The sequence below is a fragment of the Pristiophorus japonicus genome, chromosome 4, assembly GCF_044704955.1.
Source record: "Pristiophorus japonicus isolate sPriJap1 chromosome 4, sPriJap1.hap1, whole genome shotgun sequence".
Classification (NCBI taxonomy): Eukaryota; Metazoa; Chordata; class Chondrichthyes; family Pristiophoridae; genus Pristiophorus; species Pristiophorus japonicus.
The window spans coordinates 279123283-279143976 of record NC_091980.1 but is presented as its reverse complement, the minus strand read 5'-3'; the positions used below and the strand labels follow the sequence as shown (position 1 = coordinate 279143976).

General features: G+C 45.9%; 1 pseudogene; it reads right to left on the bottom strand.

Moving 5' to 3' along the window:
• Positions 1–2552: 2552 nt before the first annotated feature.
• LOC139263534 (U2 spliceosomal RNA) lies at positions 2553–2726 on the bottom strand (annotated as a pseudogene).
• Positions 2727–20694: the final 17968 nt, after the last annotated feature.

The following is a 20694-nucleotide window of genomic DNA, read 5'->3' as shown; positions in this document are numbered from 1 at the left end:
TTGAAGCCTTGGATCGGACTGCCCATTTCGCAGAACACCTTCAGATACTGCTTGATAACCTCATCCGTTGATGAAAATCTCGCTTCCACACAGAAAATCTTACTCCAATCCAGCTTCAGTGAGCATAACCAATTTCTTCCTAGTAAAGCAGACTTGTCTCCCTTCACTACTATTAGAGGCAAGTTCTGAAATTGATCTTTATACTTCACCGGTACGGTGATACGGCCTACTACAGTAATTTTGTCTCCCGAGTAGCCTCGCAGCTCTATCTTGCATTTCTCCAGTTGAAAATCACGCAATTTGTCGCGGTACAGTGACTCCTGTACTACATTCATGGAGGCACCTGTGTCAATTTCCATTGGTATCTTGAATCCCGCAGCATCTATGTGGATTTTGATGCTTTCCGAATTGCTGTCCATTAACCTAGTGCTCCTGATGACGTGTAACTCTAACATCTCCTCGTCCTGTTGTTGTTCTTCCATGCTATGAAATCTCTTTGGATTTCGACTCATAGCTTTGAACGCTGGACTCATAGCTTTAAAAACTGGTTTACTCTTCAGTCGGCATGCCTTCGCAAGATGCCCAGTCTTTCTGCAGCAGAAACACTCTGCCTTCACGTATGGACAACTTTGAGCAATGTGTTGTCCCAAGCACCTACAGCACGACCTCGACGCTCTGGTAGAATTTCCAGTTTCTGAGACTTTCAGCCATGGCCGTCTTTTACTTTGAATCCACAGGTGATTTACCTCGGTTGACTGATGACCATAATCATTATTTAATTCTCGGGAATATTGTTCAGCCATGCTCATCGAGCTTGCTGTCTGACAAGCACTCAAAAGTTAAGTCATCTGTCGTCAATAACTTCCTTCTGATCGCATCATTTTTCACCCCACTAACAAAACAATCCCATAATGCTCGGTTTTGAAAGTTTCCAAAATTAAAGTGCATCGATAGCTTTTTTAATACTATGATGTAATCAGTGATACTTTCATCTGCTCTTTGATTCCGAATCCCGAAACGATAGCTTTCAGCAATTTCTAACGGTTTGGGGTTATAGTGCTGCTCCAGCTTCATTAAAATCTCTTGAAGCATTGTGTCCTTTGGCTCGTCAGGTTTTGTATAATGCCGGACCTGCCACTGATAAGAAGATCGCTTTCTTACGTTCCAACACAGCCCGATTCTGGACTGCATTGTCCGGAACTTCGATTATGTTATTTTCAGTGAAATACATTTCTAGCCAATCCACATACGCTTTAAGACGTTCCTGGTCATGTCTATAGTCACCCAAATATCCGATTACACCTGCCATTTTTAATCTCTAGCTGTTCACACCGTGTGCTGTTTTTTTACCTTGGATTTTGTAGCTTTTTTTTCCAAAGACAGAAACTTCCAAAGTTTTCTGTCGGCTGGCTGAATCCTTCACCAACAAAATTTAAGCTTTAAACATTCGAAAAATCTCATCCTCGGTCGCCAAATGTGATATCTTCACAGAGCACAGCACACACAGTTTCCAAACATGCAGGCTGCTCTCTCGGAATTCTCCAGAAAAGCCTATTCTGTTTAATGATTAACTATACAGTTGCAGTACACAATACGTCCACATCCACAGTATGACGCTACAAGCATTACAAGCTTACAGACATTACAGTGACATGGGCTACCCATTGTGTACTTGGCTGTTGACTCCCCTTTGCAACCCCAGGACTGCTGTGCAGCAAGCCTACAGTGACTGTCATTCAACCACCGGGTGCCTAATTTTGAGCAGTGCATCGGGATCCTTAAGCAGAGGTTCCGTTGCCTGGAGTGTTGCAGTACTCGCCTGAGCAGGTTGCCCTGTTTGTGGTCGTCTGCTGCATGTTTCACAACCTGGCGATCATGAGGGTCCAGCCATTGGAGGACGAGGCAGCAACAGCACCTGAGGAGGCGGTGCAGGAGGTGGAGGCGCAGGAGCATGATGTGCAGGAGGAGGCGGAGGACCAGGATGAGGGTTGCCTGTCATGCAGGAGGCATCGTCGCCATCCAAACCCTGCAAGGGAAGTGCAAAACAGTCTGATTGCTGCTTGTTTCCAATGAGTTAATGGCCACTTCACCCTTCATCTTTGCATTTCCATGGTCATTCCAATGAGCCTTTTCACACATCATTGCCCACAGTAAAATGATACACCTGCACAGATATGGGAACACAAAATAAAGATTTATTACACAATAAAGAAAGGTGCAAAAAACATACACAATCATTTCTCACCTTTGTGCATTTCCTTATAACCCTCTTAAGCAAACCGATTCTGGAACCACGCCACAGTGTCTCCTCTGTGGCTGCCTCATGGGTCTGGGAAGGCTGCTGTGTTTCAAGTGTAGAAGCTACAGATGTCCTTCTGGGACACCCTCGACCAGCTCTTGCCCTGGAAGGGTCGGCTGCACACTGGGCAGCACCCTCCTCGGTGCAGTCGGTATTTTAAAATTTTTTTTATCCAATTTCGTTCCAGATCAACTCTAACGCCAAAGATCACTTTGCGCCAATGTGTTTGATCTTAGGCCAAAAGGGCGAGAGGCGAAGTTGCTCCGTTCCTGGAAATATTGCAATACCAGGTCGGTGCATGGAGTGGACGGGGCATGCCTGTCCAGCTCCCTGTCCAAAAATCAATTCAATATCATGCCCCCATAGGGGATATTAAACTGATAAGAACAGATACTACACTTGATCTTAGCCAAAAGGCAGTCGGTATTGGCTCGGGTGAGTATATGGTTCTGGGAAATGGCGGAGTGACAGGTCTGGGGTCAGGAATGCTGTGATCCTGAGAGAGCACATCATCATCATCCTGGCCCAAGGAATTTGCGCCACTCCCCAGGGGCAGCACACCCCCATCACCACCAATCTGAGGGAGATCAGGTCGATGGTGTGGTGAGACACCGGAAGGACCCCCGTGGACCTTGGTGGACACAGCCATAATGGCAACAGTCAGATCTCGCAAGGCATCCGGATGAGACTGCATGAGAGCAGACACAGTCTCGATGTCACCAGAGATGACAGCAGTAAGACACTCCGTGGCCTGTTGCCTCGAGTGCAGAAGAGCATTCTGGGTTTCCAGGACCGCGACCATCCTCTCCAAAGCAGCATTCAGTTTGTTCACTTGCACCTGTGCTGTAATGGCAGCTGCCACATCTGCAACGAGACGTGCCATCACAGCTGGATCCGCAGTCACCCTGGGAGTTCACCATCGTCTGCACATTGGCATTGATGGGCTTCATGGTGTGCGCAGAGCTTTCCACAATGCAGGAGACGGACTCCTCCATGCTCATCACTTGGGACACCCTTGCCACTGCCCCAAAATCAGCAAATGTATGGCCTCCACCCTTCTTTCATAAGCCCCAACATCGATGGGCTTGTCAGAGTCCTCTTCAGCAGAACTCATGTACGCATTCGCCCCCATCCAGAGAGATGGCACCGAGGTTCTCTTTGCCCCTTGCCATGCTGCAGCCCGCTAGGCTCTGGTGCAACACCCAATGCAGACCCCTCTGCTATCTCGAACTGATCCGACCGCGTACTCCCAGTATCTGAGCTGGCGCGGGTGAGTGTAGGAGAAGCAGTGATGCAGTGCTGCCAGCAGTGCCCCCTCTTTCTCCGCCTCATCGGACATTGCGCCAACAAATGCACTGGCCTCCAGGGTGTCATCCAGGTTTGCGCTCCCAATGGCCTCGAGGGTGTTGGCATGGCCATGGCTGCCAGTGCCCTCACCGCTGTCGTCCAAGCTTCGCCTCCCCATATCATCATCAGCCTCCTCATGGCCATGGCTGCCAGTGCCCGCCACGTTGTTGTCCTGGCTTGCTGTGCTACTCACATCAGCGCTCTGCCCCTGACATTGGCTCATACGCGGACTCTCATCTGCAAGCACAAGGGTTGCAGTGAGGGGAAGGAAGGACATTGAAAAATGCAGGCTGCAACTTGCACACTATCATAAGCAAACGCGCAATAGGTGCTGGCGCTTTCAGGGAGAGACGGCAGTAAAGGAAGGCCTTCATTTGCCCATGCTGTCCGCAGCGGGATCAGCATGACCGGCGACCACAGAGAAGGCAACATGTGGGCCTACTCGGTTCGGGACCCGTTCTTCCATGGGAGTGAGCTGCTGTATATCTGCCTCGCCACCACCAGTCCTTTGTTATTCCATACGGTTGTGCGCAACCTTGGCCTGCAAAACAAAGAAGGCTTGCTGAGTAGCAGTGTCATGAGGCCTCGGCAATGAGTGCAAGTGTGTATCCCTGACACATGCAGCTGTAACTCTGACATGAAAGGGAGCCTCCATTGTGAGAATGCACACACACATACATACACATACACACACACATACACACACACACACACACACACACACATACATATTATATACAGGCCTCAACAATCAAATGCAGGAGTTGGGGGAACATGTACTCACTTTCATCAGGCGAATGATGTCGTTCAGCCTTTTGCATCATTGGGTCGCGGTCTGGTCATGAATGGAAGCCTCCCCCGAGACCACCTCAGCAATCTCTCTCCAGGCATTCATGAACACACCGCGAGTCTGTCTGCCTGTATCCGGGTACAGAACCCGCCTCCTTACCCCACAGCCTCCATGAGGGTCTCAAGTTCAGCGTCGGAAAATCTGCTGACCCTCCTTGCTACTGCTGCATTGGCCTCCACCCAAACGGCTGCCCTGCTCAGGACCGAGCTACAAACCCTGCCTTTTAAGAAGGCCAGGGAGCAGCTGGCTCATTAGCAGCAAATCAGCAATAGATGAATTTCGTGGTCCAATTGCCACTCCACACCCACACCGCTACAAACTGCAGCTTCCAGCCACCAATACCGCTCCGCTCCATTTTTTCAGCAAAAATGCTGAATTTCACTCCAATGGCCGCCGCAACCATTGCGGGGTAATGACCGGCAAAAAGCAATAGATGTGCCCTCGTTTCGGGCGGAGGTGAATTTCTAACCCCCAAAATGCTTCAAGCAGAGTGGCAGGAAAAACACTCAGTGCATGACGATGACATCCTCTTGCTGATTGTGCGTATCAGTATCCGTCTTGTCTTAATCTGCCTCATATTGAAAATAATCAAGTATCTGGAATGCCTCTGCCAATACTGGAAAGGAATGCAGCATCTCAGACATATTTTAGCTCCTTTATGGCATGTGATTCAACTCCATAATCTTCCAGACGTTCTTTTGCTTGTTAAAACACCTGCTTGTTCTAATTTTGCTGGGAGAAGCACATTTTGAAGGATAGACTCCAGAGACCCGCAGAGTGGCTGCATCTACATTCCCAGTACTTAACATATTTCCTCTCATTTTAAAATACTTCACAGTTGTTACAGTAACACAAAGCAGCTTAACAGTTACAATAAAATACAGGATCAGTACTGAATCAAAAACAGATCAAGTACATTAATGTAAACTGTTCTAAAAAGGACATGGGTTACAGGAGGCTGACTATTCTGTCCTCAGAATTTCATCCATTTTGACTTTTTAAAAAGCGTTCTGGTAGGATCACGGTGAATTACTTTCATTTATGCCACTATGTCGTTTTTGTCAGTCATAAATAGCAAAGATTTCAAAACTAAGTACATGTGCTCGGCACTGTTTAACAATCTTAGTTCTGCATTGCAGCTGTCAGTCATACAAAATAACTTCCAGGTCAAAGTGAACACTCAAAAAAAAAAGTCCAGTAAAATAAAAAGGGAAAATTGCAAATGCTAGAAATCTGAAATAGAAAGAGAAATGCTGGAAACACAAAGCAGGTCTCTTAGCAATTGTAAAGAAAGAAAGGTTTGGGGTGTGTAACTCTGCATCAGTTCTGACAAAATTATTAATTATTAATATCAAGGCTCCGATTTTAAAAGGGGGCACTTTTGTTCATTTGATTTCGAGTGATGCCACCTGTGTCACCCTAATTGGTGTTTTATAGAGTTAGTTGCTCCTTCATTCATCCCTCTCTATACCATATGCCTGATTTTGGCCTATTCAGAAAGATTTAATCCTGGGCTTCACACTGCTCCTGCAAGGTTTTGTAAAGATGTTGACAGAGAATGTTCTGCCTGCAGGTCCTTTTGTGCTTTTTTCTTCGGTGATACAAGATTGGGGAGCCTGTTGTCATAGTGACTCCATGACAAGGAAATAGCTTGCTGAGATGATCGTATAGTGGCATCCCCATTGAAATGTTAATTGACTTTAAGAATGGAACCATTTTGTGATACAGCCCCTCCCATCAATTTGCAACCGGATAATTTTTTCTGCTACAGTCACCTTAATCCTTTCATTTGCCAGAACTTTTGAATATTTTGTTCAATGTTTCCAGGACACCACTGATAATTAACTTTTATCAAACATCTACAATGATGCTTGTGGGGACTTAAATGCAGAATTGGAATGGCACCTTAAAAACTGACTGGAAGTAATGTACTCACAAACGTTGGTCTTCCCTGAATGAGATCAGTTCCCATCTGTTATAAATTTACTGAGAGTCGAGAGTGGACAGCTATCAGCGAATAACGAACACCTCGAGCTAGAGATTCCATTGCACCCTGTTTGGGGCAATAACTTGATATCTCGGCAAAGTATCGCCAGGCGATAATCATTTTCTGCTCTCGGGAAATGCAGCTTTAGTGCTCCAAGAGGGAAGTGGAGTGCTAAATCAAGTGCTAACCACTTCTCTTTGGGCGCTAAAGTCAAGAGTGGGGCTGTAACAGCAGAGCGCTGATCAATGTACAATGATACCGACATCAGAGGCTGCTTCTCTCGCTTAACGGGAAGGGCCAATGATGCAGCACAACATACTACTGCTCAGTTCTATGTTGCCAGATGACATGCGCGACTGCCGTTACAGCCTGAAACACTCTCAGAGAGAGGAGGGCTTGGACATCTCACAGCAATAAAGCATCGAAAACTTTCAGCGGGCACCAGACTGGTGCGAAGAATAAAGTTTGGCCGACCTGAAAACCACTGCCTTTAATTAGCGCTCCCTAAGCAGCCAGCCGAGGTGACAATGCCTCCTCTTCCTGCCGTCGTTCACGCCCGGCGATACAGCAGGGAGTGGGAGGCAATTTCACATCCGGGGCGGTAATGGAGTGCTGCGCACTTTATGACGTCGCGATCTGAGAGGCACTGAGGCCCAGGCGGTAAGTGTTAGTGCTAGCACTAAACCGGCACTGAAGTTCATGGGCATCACTGAATTCGCCGCATCCGTTCGCTAACCCCTTAGCACCCCATTAGCGCCCCACCCCTAGGCGCTAACGGGAGGCGCAAAGCAACCAAATTTCTCCCTACATTCTTGTGCGTACCATAATCCGCACTCACTTATACTCCAAGTAATGCACATCCCATTTTTGAGAACAATTGACAGGATCTGAGCTTTACATCAGCAAAATCAGCACAGCTTTTTTTATTCATTGTATTTTAACATAGCCACGATCTTATGTGCTTACCTGAACACATTCTAACTGTTGTGTACGCGTAAATAACAGACAAACTGAGCCAGGAGAAATATAACTTAAACCGTGTGATTTATACAACAACCCAAAATGCTGTCCCCAAACCGGCTTGAACCAGAATGAATACAGCAAACCGGCATGAACCAGAATGAATACAGCAGCTAAGAATAGCTCCCACAGGGTCCGAATGCTCATCCAGGGAGCTTAACAAAAATAGAGTATGAACACAACATATTTCCCCCCTTTTTAAAACTGATATGTCCTTGCTATACAGTATAAATGCACACGAGGTCCATACTTGAGAGAAGGTCACTCTGTGACCAGTTACCTTTATTACTAAGAACTCAAGAGACAGACGGTGGGTGGAGCTTCCCCTTTCATACTGGAAAGTCTCCCACAAGTTCGCCCCCTGTGGTCAGTGTTCTCAAGGTGTACAACTTAGGTCAGCTGAGACATGGGTTGCAATGACAGTTAAATACATGACAACACCTCCCCCCCGAAAGTCTTATTGGGATCACAGGTTAAGTCTCTCTGGTGGTTTACGCTCCCTTGTAGAGTGCCTGAGTTGGGGCTCCGGTTGTTGGGCACTGGCCTGAGTGTCTGCTGTTTGCGGTGCCTCAGGCCTGTCCGGATTGCCCACAGTGACTGGGCTCTCCTCCACTTGGTTCCGGTGTTCGGTCACCTGTGGTGGAGTAAACTCTACGTCGTGTTCTTCCTTTGCTTCTTCTATGGGGTTGCTGAACCTCCTTTTAGTTTGATCCACATGCTTGCGGCAGATTTGTCCATTGGTAAGTTTAACTACCAAAACTCTATTCCCCTCTTTGGCAATCACAGTGCCTGCGAGCCATTTGGGCCCTGCAGCGTAATTAAGGATAAAAACAGGGTCATTGACATCAATACATCGCGCACTCGCATTCCTGTCACGGTAGTCACATTGTGACTGACGCCTGCTCTCAACAATTTTTTTCATAGTAGGGTGTATAAGGGATAACCTGGTTTTGAGCATCTTTTTTATTAGCAGCTCTGCGGGTGGAACCCCTGTGAGCAAGTGTGGTCGGGATCTATTGGTCAACAGGAGGCATGATAAGCGGCTTTGTAGGGAACCCCCTCGGATTCTGAGCATTCCCTGTTTGATTATCTGCACTGCTCATTCCACCTGGCCGTTTGAGGCTGGCTTGACCTGTGCCGTTCTGACATGGTTGATTCCATTGCCTGCCAAGAAGTCCTGGAATTCAGTGCTTGTGAAGCACGGGCCATTGTCGCTGACCAAGACGTCTGGTCGACCATGGGCGGCGAACATTGCCCATAGACTTTCTACCGTGACAGAAGGTGTGCTTGAATTTAAATTGGCACACTCAATCCATTTGGAGTAGGCGTCTACTACAACCAAAAACATTTTTCCCATGAAAGGACCTGCGTAGTCCACATGGATGCGTGACCATGGCTTGGCGGGCCAGGACCAGGGGCTAAGGGGGGCTTCCCTGGGTGCGTTGCCCAGCTGAGCACACGTGTTGCACCTGCGAACACAAAGTTTCAGGTCTTCATCTATCCCTGGCCACCAAACGTGTGACCTGCCAATTGCCTTCATCATGACAATGCCCGGGTGCTCATTGTGAAGTTCTCTGATAAACACCTCTCTGCCCTTCTGGGGCATGACTACTCGGTTTCCCCACAGTAGACAATCGGCCTGAATCAAGAGTTCATCCTTGCGCCTATGAAATGGTTTAAACTCCTCAGGGCATGCCCCGTACGTGGCTGCCCAGTCCCCATTCAGGACACATTTCTTAACTAAAGACAGTAGCGGGTCTTTATTTGTCCAGACTTTAATCTGACGGGCTGTCACAGGTGAGCCTTCGCTTTCGAAAGCTTCAACAGCCATGACCATCTCAGCACCATGCTCAGCTGCCGCCTCAGTGGTGGCTAGTGGTAGCCTGCTGAGTGCAGCAGCACAGTTTTCAGTGCCCGGTCTGTGCCGAATTGTGTAGTCATTGGCGGCTAACGTAAGTGCCCACCTCCGTATGCGGGCCGATGCATTCGCATTTATGGCCTTGTTGTCGGCCAAAAGGACGTTAGGGGTTTGTGATCCGTCTCCAGCTCAAATTTCCTGCCAAACAGGCAATGGTGCATTTTTTTTACTGCATATACACATGCTAGTGCCTCCTTTTCTACCACCTCGCATCCCCTTTCTGCCTGGGACAGACTTCTGGAGGCATAAGCTATCGACTGTAACTGACCATTGGCATTCACATGCTGCAACACACACACGACCTCATTAGGATGAGGCATCACACGTTAAAACTAGTTTCTTACATGGGTCATATAACGTTAACAGTTTGTTGGAGCATAACAAATTGCATGCTCTATCAACAGCCCTTTCCTGGCTGTTCCCCCAGATCCAATCGTGACCTTTGCGGAGGAGCACGTGTAGCAACTCTAACAACGTACTCAATTTGGGAAGAAAGTTGCCAAAATAGTTCAGGAGCCCCAGGAACAAACGCAGCTCCGTTGTGTTACAGGGTCTGGGTGCTCTCTGGATCACTTCTGTTTTGGATGCAGTAGGTCTGATCCCGTCTGCTGCTACCCTCCTCCCCAGGAATTCTACCTCTGGAGCTAAGAAGACGCACTTCGCCTTTTTCAGTCGCAGCCCTACCCGGTCCAGTCTGCGTAGCACCTCCTCCAGGTTGTGGAGGTGTTCTTTAGTATCACAACCCATGATGAGGATGTAATCTTGAAAAACCACCGTCCTTGGAATCGACTTGAGGAGGCTTTCCATATTTTGTTGAAAGATCGCGGCGGCCGAATGAATCCCGAACGGACATCTGTTATACTCAAACAACCACTTGTGTGTCGTGATGGTGATCAGCTTCTTTGACTCACTTGCCAGCTCCTGGGTCATGTAAGCTGAGGTCAGGTCCAATTTTGAAAAAGGTTTGCCACCGGATAGCGTCGCAAAGAGGTCCTCCGCTCTCGGTAGCGGGTACTGGTCTTGGAGTGTCACCCGATTGATGGTGGCCTTGTAATCACCACATATCCTGACCGACCCATCCGCTTTGAGCACCGGCACAATCGGGCTCGCCCAGTCACTGAATTCGACTGGCGAGATGATGCCTTCCCTCAGCAGGAGGTCCAATTCGTAATCTATCTTTTCCCGCATCACGTACGGCACCGCTCTGGCCTTGTGGTATACTGGCTTGACATCCGGGTTTCTGTGAATCACTACCTTGGTCCCCATTAAAGTGCCAATGCCGGGTTGAAATAATGAGTCAAATTTGTCCAGGACCTGTGAGCATGATACTCGCTCCACAGAAGAAATTGCATTGACATCGCCCCATTTCCAGTTCATGACAGCAAGCCAACTCCTCCCCAGTAGTGCGGGACAGTCCCCCGGGACAATCCAGAGTGGCAACCTGTTCTCCGAATCTTTGTGGGTCACGACTACCATGGCGCTGCCTAGCACCGGAATGATCTCCTTTGTATATGTCCATAGCAGTGCGCCAATCGGCAATAATTTTGGCCTCCTGGCCTTGGACACCCACAACCTTTTGAACTGTTTGACACTCATCAGGGACTGGCTGGCCCCCATGTCTAGCTCCATGAATACTGGGATGCCATTGAGGAGCTCTTTCATCATTATCGGTGGCATCCTGGTATATGAACTGTATATGTGCTCCACATGAACTCGCTGAACTTCAGCTTCCAGTGATTTCCCCCAGTATTCATTTGGCCTTGTAGGGCTTACATTGTCCCCGTCCTCCTCGTACATCAACCTGGCTGTAGGCTTCCTACACATACGTGCCAAGTGACCGCTGACATTGCAGTTTCTACAGGTATATTGCTGATACCTGCAAGCTCTGGCTGGGTGTTTGCTTCCACACCTCCAGCATGAGCTGAAGGCCCCATTATTGGAAACAAAAGGTCCATTACCAGTCGATCGTCTCTGACTGTCTCTGTCTCTGTAACTGTCTTAAGCGCACCATTAACAGGTGTTGATGGCCCATTACTGGCCGCATTGTCCATTGCGAAGGCATGAATCACCGATCAGCTAGCCATTGTCTTTGTTGAATTCCCCCTTTGGGTTCGAATACATGCTGGGGCATGTCCGATTGCCCTTGTCTGCCTAGAGAACTGTGTGCCGCATTAACAATGTTGACTCCCTGGTCGTTTGCCGCATTTGAGCCAAGATTTTTGCCATAAATCATTCTGGTCTCTTCCTCCCCTGAGATAATTGTCTGGGCTATCAGAGCCGCTGCTTCCAAGGTCAAGTCTTTGGTCTTAATCAGTTTCCTGAAAATTCCAGCGTGCCGATGCCCTCAATAAAAAAGTCTCACAGCATCTCTGCTCTCCATGCATCTGGGAACTTACAAAGGCTCGCCAGTCACCAGAAATCTGCCACGAAGTCTGGAACGCTTTGCCCTTCTCGCCGCCGGTGCGTGTAAAACCGGTGTCTCGCCATGTGCATGCTGCTCGCCGGTTTAAAGTGTTCCCTGACCAACTTACTGAGCTCTTCGAACGTCTTGTCCGCTGGCTTCCCTGGCGCTAGAAGGTCCTTCATCAGGGAATACGTTCTGGATCCACAAACCATCAGGAGATGAGCCCTGCGTTTGTCGGCCGAATCCTGTCCCAACCTTTCCTTAGTGACAAAACTTTGCTGTAGTCTCTTAATAAAGTCGTCCCAATCATCACCAACACAGTACCTCTCTTCTGTGCTGCTAGTGGGTATGCTCGCGTGGTTTAAATCCCAGTTTCTCGTCGCCAATGATATGTCCTTACTATACAGTATAAATGCACACGAGGCCTATACTTGAGAGAAGATCACTCTGTGACCAGTTACCTTTATTACCCAGAACTCAAGAGACAGACAGTGGGTGGAGCTTCCCCTTTTGTACCGGAAAGTCCAGGTTAGGAGTGTCTCCCACAAGTTCTCCCCCTGTGGTCAGTGTTCTCAAGGTGTACAACTTAGGTCAGCTTATACATGGGTTACAATGACAGTTGAATACATGACAAAAACCATAGTCTATGTACAGACAAAGTCCTTGAGATAGCCAGGTTTTGTTCTGATATGCTGAGACCAGCATGGAGCTTGCGGTGTTTGATCGAGGTTATCCGTTGGGAAACAGAACGGTGCCTCTGTTCCATCCTGCTGGTCTCTTCACGCTAGGTTTGGCTGGTGGTTTGAGAATGTCCAGTAGCCAGCGAAGATTCCGCACAATCATGAGCTCAGTGGGTGTCTTCACTGTTAGCAAGTGCTTTGTCGAATGGTATGTGCAGAGAATGGTCTGAACCGCTTCGTCAAATGTTTGCCTGCTGCGAGGTTGGCTTTCAAACCTTCTTTGATGACACGGTTAAAACGCTCAACATCTCCGTTGCTTTGAGGATTGTACCGAGCAATAAGGCGATGCTCGATAGCATGACGAATGAGGAAATCCACAAACTGGTCAGACACGACTGTGGTTCATTGTCAGTGATTATGACCTCTGTGAGGCCCCACTTGGTGAAGATATGCTGCAGAATTGTGATGATTGTTGATTAGGTCACTGAACTTGTTGTAGCGATTTCTGGCCATTTGGAATGCAGATCATGTACTACAGCAAGGAAACTCTGGTGCTGTGGAGCTGCTTCAGCTGGACCGAAGATATCCAACTGAAGTTGTTGCCATAGTCTTTGTGGCTATGGAATGGGCTTCATTGGCTCTGGTCGGATGTTTGTGGCCTTTTTGCTCAGACTGCATGCTTCACATTGTGAGACGAACTCCTTGATGCGACTGTCAATCCCAGGCCACGTATAAAGGCAGTATCTCACTCAGTCTGCTTTGGATGTGTTTTGAACAACACTTTTGAAACATCAATAAAAGGTAAGATGCTTGAGGGAATCATTAGGGATTCAATATATGAATGATTGGATAGAAAGGGACATATCAGGGACACCCAACATCACTTTATAAAAGGTGGTCATATCTTGCAAATATAATTGTAGTTTTTGAGGAAGTTACAAAGTTGGTGGGATGTGGGAAGTCCAGTAGCCATTGTCTACTTAGACTTCCAAATAGTTTTTGATAAGTTACTACACAAGAGGCTTCTCTGCAACTTTGAAGCCTCTGATATTAGTGGTAATATATTGAGCTGGATTGAGAACTGGCTGGCAGGATGTAGGCAAAAAGTACCTATAGATGGATTTGGATCTGTTTGGAGACAGATCACCAGTAATGTCCTGTAGGGATCAGTGTTGGGACCATTGCTCTTTACTATTTAATTTTATTAAAGATCTGGATGTAGATGTTGGGGGCAAAATCTGCAAATTTGCAGATGATACCAAGATCTGTGCGAGCATTAGTACTGTGAAAGAGGCTCGTCTGCTTCAGGCAGATCTTAACATGTTGGGAGATTGGGCTCATGACTGGAAAATGATATATAACTTAGATAAGTGCAGTGCTATGCATGTGGGCAGGGTGAATGCTCAACATTCATACACCTTTCAGGGAAAGGCATTAAAGAAGGTTGAGAGAGAAAGAGATTTGGGCATTCTCATGCATACATCCTTAAAGGTACAATAGCTAGAGAAAATAGAGTATTGGAGTACATCCATAGGACAATAGAATACAAGATGAGGCATACTGTTTGGTCCTTGTACAAGACCTTGGTCAGGCTGCACTTGGAATACTATGTCCAGTTTTGGTCTCCTCACTTGGTCGGTGATAATGAGGCTTTGCAGAGGGTGTAGAGGAAGGCCACTAGATTAATTCCCAGTCAAAAGCATTTTAATTATCAAGATGGGCTAAAAGAGTTGGGACTCTACACTTTAGAGAAGCATAGACTTAGAGGTGAAGTGATTGAGGTGTATAAGATAATGAAGGGAATAGGTTGTGTTCCAGTTGACAGTTTTGTTCCAATTAAATAGGTTAGGGAGGATCAGGGTTCACAACTTTAACTTTAAAATCTAGTTTAGATGTCAGGAGGTGGTTCTTTCCCCAGAGAATAGTGGACCTCTGGAACAGGCTGCCGTCTCATGCAGTGGATGCTGATTCGCTGAATTCCTTCAAACGAGAGCTGGACCTGTTTCTGGCTGTGGCGGAGATCACCTCTTCCAGAAGGTAGGTACTGCAGGGAATTTAAGGCCAGAGTGATCTCCTGGACTAGTTTCAATCGCTTAGATGGGTCGAAGAGGATTTTCCCAGATTTTTTTCCCCAAATTGGCCTGGATATTCTATGTTTTTTTGTCTCTCTCAGGAGGTCACATGGTTTTGGATGAGTTGAAGTGTACATGTTGTGATATATAAGGTACCGCAATTGTGTAGGACAGGCTCGGTGGATTGGATGGTCTTTACCTGTCTGTCATTGTTCATAAATTTCCATTTTATTATCAGGTCTCAAGTATTGTCACTTTTTTCTGAAGTTATAACGCTTTTTAGAGATCTTATATTGTTTTTTTGTGACCTCTTTCTAATTGCCCCATTTTGCAACTATCTTTTACAAATTAAAGAATCAGGTAAAATGAAAAAAAACTCAACTGACCCAAGCATAATAAAAAATAATGTAACATCAGTTTAGGATCACAGGCTAATTTAGAATTAGATCTCAAAATATCAGTTTATGAATCAAATTCTATGGCTATGGGACCTAAAATAAATCTGGTAAATGTTAAAATCATTCAGAGTAATTAAAATCAAGGAAAAGCAAAGAGCAAAATATTTTTCCAATGGTATTAGATTACTGGTGAAATAAATCTTGCTCTCATATTACAATTCATGAGAAACCAACTTGTGGAAAATTCTGCTACTGCAGCCAATATTTATCATCAATAATTAGTAACTCAATGATTTTACCTTTAGTACATTCAGTTACACGTTGGCACAGGTTGGAAGGGTTAAGTAAAGTGCTTTCACTGTCTACATCACACAGTACATCTTCTTCACCAAAAGATTTGAAAAACTAAGCAGCATTTGATTTAAAATAGCTTTCTGATCTTTACCTGTTTTATCGATGTTTACACAGACCAGAATGAATGACATGTAAATCCTTCAATAAAATTCATTATAAAAATCATTTGAGATGGGGGGTGGGTGCAGAAAGCTACCTCGCTGTCCCTTGATGACAACAGATATGCACATCTGCTATTTGCACTTTAGTACTTCAGGGTGTATGCAAGGTTTTTTTTTACATTTGAATGAAAGGCATGTGGCAGATGGAAACAATTGATTTTTCATTTTCCCTTGATATGGTGCTTGTTATATAATGGAACAATCTGAGTAAAATCCAGTCTAAGTAGGCACTCCTCAAGATCTGAATGCTCAATTTGAATACCGCTGAACTAGTTGCAGCCTGGAACCCTACAGCAATCTTTTTTTTTCAAGCTCCTTTTTAAATAATGTGATGAAATTTAATGCAGCTTGTCTCATCTGCCCATTGCATCAAACGGGTTTTATCACTGCAAGCAGCATAGCGCGCAGAACTACCAGCTAATGATTAGGTCTTACAGAGATGATTTTCTTTTTTGTTTTCACGGCAGTAGCCAGACAAGACTAACAGTGGGTAATCATTCCTGAAAAGATTTGCTTTTAATTATTTAGTATTCATTTGTTTGAAGAAATCTAGTCCACGGTGCATCCTAAAGCACCAACATTTTGACTTTGACTTTCACCTGACAGCTTATTATCTTGGAGGAATCCAAAGTTCCAATGTCAGTCAAAGTTGTGATTGAAATTTAGGTCTCGCGACCTCATTACCTCACGATTGTCATTCGTTGGTGTTGTATTGCATGAGCATTAACACAAGTTACTGGCATTTTGCATTGGTGTAAATGTTTACATAGCAGCAGCTTACATTATAGGCTGACATAGCAGGTTAATTCTTTCAAATTTCTGCAAGTAATATTGGTGTCTTAGTGCAGGCAATACTGAAATGATACTATCAAGAATTACAAGCAGGAAATATAACTTTAAAAAGGGTCTTGTTTTTTCTAGTCTTGTGCTTGATAGCTTCAAAATATATAGATGAGAAGTTTTTATAGATAAGTGAAGATGATGACAATGATTTACAGAAGGTGTCTGTCTAAATCAATAAAAGACACAGGTTCAGCTCATCTGCTGACCTTGTTTCCAAATTCCTCCATGGCTTGTCTCTCCCTATCTCTGTCACATCCTCCAGCCCTACAACCCTCCAAGATATCTGCGCTCCTCGGGACCAAAATTCAGCCTCCCGATAAGGCCAGTTACCGCGGCGGCCACATAGCAATGTCGAATGGCCGCCGTTTTTTTTGTCGAATGGCTGTCGCTCGCGAAATTCTACTCGGTGCTTTTTTCAGCGGATCCCACTTCCACCCCACTGCTGCTGAACCCTCCTAAGTGCATCATCAAAGCACGCGCTGCCAATCTCCCACCATTACAGGGGAGGGTGCACTGCCGTGGTCGCCATCTTATTTTTTTGTCGGCCGACTGTCAGCTCGGCCCGGCAATTATGCTCCTTAGTTCGGCCAAGCCACCAACAGGCAGCCTGGCACCCCCTCTTGGATGCCAGGCTGCTGGCCAGCCCAAAACCCTGCCTAGTGGCCCAGTGGACCAAACTAAAATAATTGCAGAGCTCACAGCGGCTCTCCCCTTTAAGTGAAGGGGAAAGACATGGTGACCCTTCAGCATGATGACATTAGCAGCGCTACGTGATGACTGACAGCGGCGGACACTCCACCCGCCCACAATTCCACCCCTCTTATGACCGATCTTCTGCTCTCCGCCCCACTTTCGCCCCCATTATGACCGACCTCCGATCCGCTCCAAAAAAAATAGACAAAGAGCTGAATTTTGTGCAAGAGGCCACCTCATCCACTGCGGCAGTGAAAACACAGGAAAAACGGTAGGGACAAATTTCTACCCCCTCCAATTCTGGCCTTTAGTGCATCCCCGATTTTCATTGCTCCACCATTGGCGGCCATGCCTTTAGCTGTCTAGGCCCCAAGCTCTGTAATTTCCTCCCTAAACCTCTCCGCTTCTCTACCTCTTTAAGACTCTCCTTAAAATCTACCTCTTTGTCCAAGCTTTTGGTCATCTGTCCTCATATTGCCTTATGTGGCTCGGTGTCAAATCGTATTTGATCATGTTCCTTTGAAGCACCATGGGCTGTTTTACTATTTTAAATGTACTATATAAATACAAGTTGTTGTTATTGTTTCTGCGATTGTGGCCATTACATTAAAATTTATATCGATAAAAGTTAACCTGATAGATACAGTTTCTGGCAAAACTATTTTCTCTGATCCTGTTGCCAATGATATGGTGTAGTAAAATTCTTGAAAACGAAGAATCTGCAATTATGCTGTTACACTGATATTTTCCAATTATAAAAGTGCATGCCTGGCGAGTTTATATAGATTAAGTTTCTCAGATGTGCCTTTTGTGGTGAATCATCTCTTTTCAAATGATTGACAACAATGGATTTATTTGTGAGTAGTAGATTTTCCATGACATTGGTCATGGTAAGTCAAAGGATACGTTGTTTTATTAGGACCATATATATGCTGCTGTCTAAAACGGTAATCTGTATACTGATGTGAGCTTGGCTCAGCTGGTTGCACTGTTCGCTCTGAGCCAGAAGATGTGGGTTAAAGCTTCACTTTGCGAATTGAACCAGCGTAGGTTATTTTTCATGTTACCTGGAGCATTAAGAAATAGATAGAATTTTACTGAAAACTGTATTGTGCTCAGTCTGTATTTTGGATAAAATATACTGAGCCCACAAACAACTGAAAATTTGTGGGGCTTTTTTTTGAGTGACCTCCAGTGATCACTTTATTTATTTTTTGCCAATGAATCTTTCCAGGCAGCCTCCCTTTAGCCCATTAATCAGGTAGCCTCTCATATCACGATATAAAGGTCACCGATGCTCCAATTAGGCATTGAGAATTTCATCACTACCTCAATGGAACTTACAAAACAAAGAGAGCAAACAGTTCAATTCTATAAACTGGTATAAGGAGCAATTGATAGAACACATGTGTCACACAGAGCCCCATATGACAAACCCCCTCAATGTTATCAATAGGAAAGTGTGAGTGGTTATGTTACTGGACGAGTAATCCAGAGGCTTGAGTTCAAATCACAGCACGGCAGTTTGTGAATTTGAATTCAGTTTAAAATAAAACAGACCAGTCGATCCTGAAAAGTCCTCCTCACTAGCATCTGGGAACTTTTGCCCAAGTTGGGAGAGCTATCCCACAGACTAGTTAAGCAACAGCCTGACATTGTCATAATCACAATAGTACCTATCAGCCAGACTCCTCCATCACCATCCGTAGGTATGTCCTGTCCCACCGGCCCACCAGAGATGGCAGCCTGAGTGGTATACAGTTGGGAGGGAGTGGCCCTGGGAATCCTCAACATTGACTCCGGACCCCATGAAGTCTCCTGGCATCAATGAAACATGGGCAAGGAAACCTCTTGCCTTGCATTGGTGGATGAATCAGTACTCCTCCATGGTGAACACCACTTGGAAGCAGCACTTCAAGGTATCAAAGACACAGAATGTACTCTGGCTGGGAGAATTCAATGTCCTTCAACAAGAGAGACCCAGTAGCACCACTACTGACCAAGCTGGTCAAGTCCTGAAGAATATAGCTGACAGACTGGGATTGGAGCAGGTGGTGAGAGAACCAACATGAGGGGTTAACCTACTTGACCTCATCCTCACCAATCTACTTTTTGCAGATGCATCTGTCCATGAGAGCACTGGTAGGAGTGACCACCACACAACCCTTGTGAAGATGAAATCTCGTCTTCACACCGAGGACACCCTTCATTATGTTGTGTGGATTACCACCTTGCTAAATGGGATAGATTAAGAACAGTTCCAGCAGCTGAAAACTAGGCATTCGTGAGGCTCTGTAGGCCATCAACAGCAGCAGAATTGTATTTCACCACAATTTAAACCGGAAAATGAGGTGCCTGTGATCTATTCTTTACGACATCACAAACACACACATACAAGATGGCTGTACAAGAACTTATCAGGTGATCTAGTCACATGATGTGTTTATTGTATTTGCATTAGCCACTTTGCCCTGGAACCCAGCAGGGTCGATGAGGACAAAACATATGATGTAGTGTATATGGATTTTAACAAAGCTTTTGATAAAGTCCCACATGGCAGATTGGTCACAAAAGTAAAAGCGCATGGGATCCAGGGCAAAGTGGCAAATTGGATCCAAAATTGGCTCAGAGGCAGGAAGCAAAGGGTAATGGTTGATGGGTGTTTTTGTGACTGGAAGGCTGTTTCCAGTGGGGTTCCACAGGACTCAGTGCTGGGTCCCTTGTTTTTTGTGGTATATATCAATAATTTGAATGTTGGAGTATTATTAAGAAGTTTGCAGATGACACTAAAATATGCTTTGCGGTTGATAATGAAGAATAAAGCTGCAGATTGCAAGATATCAATGTAATGGTCAGGTGGGCGAAACAGTGGCAAATGGAACTCAATCCGGGTAAGTGTGAGGTAAGGCATTTGGTGAGGTCTAACAAGGCAAGGGAATACACATTAAACGGTATGATACTGAAAAGCGTAGAGGAACAAAGGGACCTTGGAGTGCAGGTCCACACATCTCTAAAGATAGCAGGTCAGGCAGATAAAATGGTTAAGAAGGCATATGGAATACTTGCCTTTATTAGTTGAGGCATGGAATACAAGAACAACGGCCTTTTGGCTAAGATCATGCGTAACTGACCTGACAGGGGAGTAACCATGACCCCAAAGTGGTTCTCCCTGGATCAGGAAGGTGGTTCTCCTATGCTTTTTGGAAATAGGAGGTGGGTGGGGTGGATTGACCCATCCACCTCCACGGAGGTGTGTGGGGGGCCTGACCCATCCACCTCCATGGCACGAACCTGGTATTGCAGTACTTCCAGAGTGTGGTGGGGGTCTGGAACTCACTGCCTGAAAGGGTGGTAGGGGCAGAAACCCTCTCCATATTTAAAAATACTTGGATGTGCATTAAAGTGCCGTAACCTACAGGGCTACGACCAAGAACTGAAAAGTGGGATTAGGCTGGATAGCTCTTGGTTGGCCGACGTGTACACGATGGGCCGAAATGGCCTTCTACCGTACAGGAGCGGGAGCAGGAGGTCGAGGCCCATAAAAAGGCCAGCAGCAGTCGGGAGGAGCCAGCTGGTGCAGGGACAAAAAGTAAAAAAAAAAATCAAAATCGAAGTGTGACGTCACAGCCAAGCGGATAAGTGATTGGCTGGTATTTTTCTTTTCTTTT